Source organism: Danio rerio, chromosome 14 (assembly GCF_052040795.2).
Source record: "Danio rerio strain M-AB ecotype USA chromosome 14, GRCz13ab, whole genome shotgun sequence".
NCBI classification, from domain to species: Eukaryota; Metazoa; Chordata; class Actinopteri; order Cypriniformes; family Danionidae; genus Danio; species Danio rerio.
The window spans coordinates 57,303,805-57,307,500 of record NC_141034.1 but is presented as its reverse complement, the minus strand read 5'-3'; positions in this window follow the sequence as shown (position 1 = coordinate 57,307,500).

The window sequence follows — 3,696 nt, the reverse complement described above, 5'->3', positions numbered from 1 at the left end:
AGAATCACCACAACAGATTGCTACAGTTTTGTTACCGTAGCAACCATAGAATCACCACAACAGATTGCTACAGTTTTGTTACCGTAGCAACCATAGAATCACCACAACAGATTGCTACAGTTGTTTCCATAGTAACTATAGAATCAAAACAACAGATTACTACAGTTGTGTTACAATAGCAAAAATACAATCACCAAAACAGATTGCTACAGTTGTTGTTTCCATAGCAACAATAAAATCACCATAACAAATTACTACAGTTGTGTTACCATAGCTACTATAGAATTGCCATAGCAGATTAATTCATGTATTTACTCTATAAACTGGAGTATTTACTATGAGTTACTGTAGTATTTTTTTTACTGCGCACACCCGGTTATTAGTTTTTTCGTCTTCTCATCGCCTCATTTTCACTCTTACATTATAGCTTCATCAAGTGGTTAATTTTTATGAATAACCTAACAATAAAATTGTTTTAAGCTATTTTTTTGACAGATTTGTACGGTAGACACAAAAACGTATAGAGATCATGCGGGTGTGTATAAAATCTATTAAATATAAATATATAGATATAATCACATGAGTTATAAGGAAAGCGTGTTGTTAATTATTTCAGATAAATTGAACTGCAATTACGGTTGAAAATGTTTGTTCAAAATGTTTTATAGTATTTATAATGTGGTTAATGTCTACAGCATCATCGCATTTAACTATTTTCTGTTTGTTAAAAAGAACACGCACACACGCAAATCTCAGCCTCTTATTGTTGGCGTGTTTCACTGTTTCTCCTGTATCTCGTGTTGACAATCACACAACCTCAGATTATTAATGATTTTAGAAACATCACTGCCTGCTGATGGAGTTATATTAGTTCTGTCATCAGTGTGCTTTTCCCCTTTCTTTTAGCTAAATTAACATTTAAAGAAATAATAAATTAGCTAAAACTGGGCTCGGGTTGAAAAAGTGACGTCATAATGGCGCTCGTCGTCATTGGAATGGTAAAGGACAGCATATTTTGTAATTTGTTAATAAGGAAAGTATCATATACGCAAGAAAAAGAAGGCTCAGTTGACCAAACTTTTTTCTATTTCATAAGTTTATTCAAGTTATGTATTTCCTAGCAATCACAAAATAAAAAGCACAGAACACATTTTATTTAAGCTAAACAAATGAATTATTTGAATATTTCTAATACCTCTTGTAGCTTTAAACCTATAAAGTAAAAAAACGTATGGCAGCGGTGGAGAGGGCGTGGTCTCTCTCGTAATCATGACGTCATAAAGGAATTCCGCATCCTAAAAACAGCCTGTGGATCCTGCTTGGACTGTGGTGTGTGTGGCAAGCTGATTCTACATTGTGTGTTATGCTGATGATATGCAGGGCTCAGTTTTGAGCAGTATTGCTAGGCAATATAATATTGTATCTGTATCCCAATTGGTTTAATTCACGGGTGCCCAAACTTGTTCTTAATAAGGAAACTCATACTTGATTAAGGGCATACCTGTCAACACTGGGATCTAAAAAATACAGGATAGAAGTTAAACCACTCCAGGATGAATTGAGGCAGGGGTCACCAAACTTGTTCCTGGAGGGCCGGTGTCCTGTACATTTTAGCTCCAACCCTAATCAAACACACCTGAACGAGCTAATCAAGGTCTTGCTAGGTATACTTGAAACATCCAGGCAGGTGTGTTGAGGCAAGTTGGAGCTAAACCCTGCAGGGACACCGGCCCTCCAGGACTGAGATAGGTGACCCCTGAATTGAGGTTTTGGCTGTGAGTTTGGACGAAGTTGTCGGCGATTCTTCCTATTGTAAAGTCATGCAGTGTGAACCACCCTGTCGCCGATACATCTTGCAGTGTAAACAAAGCAGCGACACAACGCTAGCCCAGCAGTGTGAACACATCCGTGACACGACTACTTTGAAAATCCTGCAGTCTGAACTCGGCATAACCCCGCGGTGTCGTGTTTTCCTCAAAACTGGCTAGCAGTCACTGTGATTTTTACACCTTTCTTTTAGCCTAGAAGACGGTAATCACAACAATGGAAGATTTTACTACTTTCACAGATTTGTTTTAAATATTAAAAAATATGGAGTATAATAAAAATACTTTTATGCTTTCTCCTGTGTTTCTCATCCAAATTTCACCAAACTTCTTTTAATAACTGACCCTTCGCTAAGCCACGCCCAAAAACAGCCATCCACCAATCGTAGCTTAGCAACTGTAGCTACGCGCAGGGGCTTCTGTCAAGCTTTCGAGCGAGTGCACATGCATCATGCAAATCTGATCCCCGTTCTCCTTAAAGTTTGGACGAGATGGTGAATTTTTTCCCTTTTCAAAACCTAAAACCCAAGAGCAGACATGCCAGCGTGGATCAAGCTGTGTGAGGGGCGCTAAAGGAGCGGAGCTAAGTTGTTTGTTTTGATATTCCTGACACATTCAGTGAAAGACAGACGGTGTTACAGTTTAACTGGTGTCCGTGTTAACTGGTGTCCCTTTCCAGATGTAAGCTATTCACATTTGCAGATTGGCAGATTCGTCCCTTTTTCACAGCAACAAAACAGGCCCATACCAAATAAAGATTCTTACTACTTGGTGTCAGTGTCATTGTGAGCATTATTGATTTTAATATCTGTTTAGCAGAACAGTATATAACCAAAATTATCTAAAAAAAATAGTGAGAATTTCCATGTCTTCAACAGGCTTCAAACTCGTGTAGTGAAAAGGTTCAGCACACGCATCTAACTGAGCTACTCAGGACTACACATGAAGTGCTCTGTTTTAATATCTTTGTCAGTCAAAACATGCTCTGCTGTGGTTGTGGACCCGTGTTGACATGTTTCCATCGATGTTAACATGTTTACATGTTGTTTAGTTACATGTACTCGTGTTAATGTGTTTCTACAAACTCTCCCGCTGATAGAATAGCTCTCAATGACTAAACGATGCTTCATCAGTTGCTCAAACCATGTTTTTTCTTAGTTGTAGACTCATGTGTACCTGTGTCTTAGGAGTCGTGTTAACTCGTGACCCATGCTCACACATGTAACGTAAATAAAGATTTTACCCAAAAAAATGAATACAATTACGATATTATTATGCAACATACTGGGCTCTGTTTTGACGGTCCATGCGCAGAGCGCAAAATGCAGGGCGCAAACGCTTTCAGGACGTGTCAGAATGCGTTTTTGCTCATTTAAGGACGGAAAATCCGCTTTGCGCCGTGGCACATGGTCTAAAAGGGTTGAGTTTATTTTCTTAATGAGTTTTAGGTGTGTTTTGAGAATAACCCAATCAGAGTCTCATCTCCCATTCCCTTTAAGAGTCAGCTGCGTCACGCCAAGAGCGCATTCACTATTTACAGGACGCAAAGTAAGTCTAAGTGGAAAAACTGAGCATTTCACAAGCAAACAGTTCACAGAAAACAGTTAAACAGAGCATCTACTGCGAGAGAATGAGAGATAATGGATCACTTTCACTCTTGGATAGGGAAATCTTTACACACAGACATCAATTAGTCTATAAATAATTAATTGTGTTTGTTAAGCGCAAATATTCATTTCAAAACTATTTCTAAATTCAATTCTAATTTCCAGCAAATCAATAAATGAACAATAATAATGAATTGTGCTCAAAAACCTGAGTTATATCCTAATACACATGCTGCGCCCCATATGGTCTAAAACCTGACAGC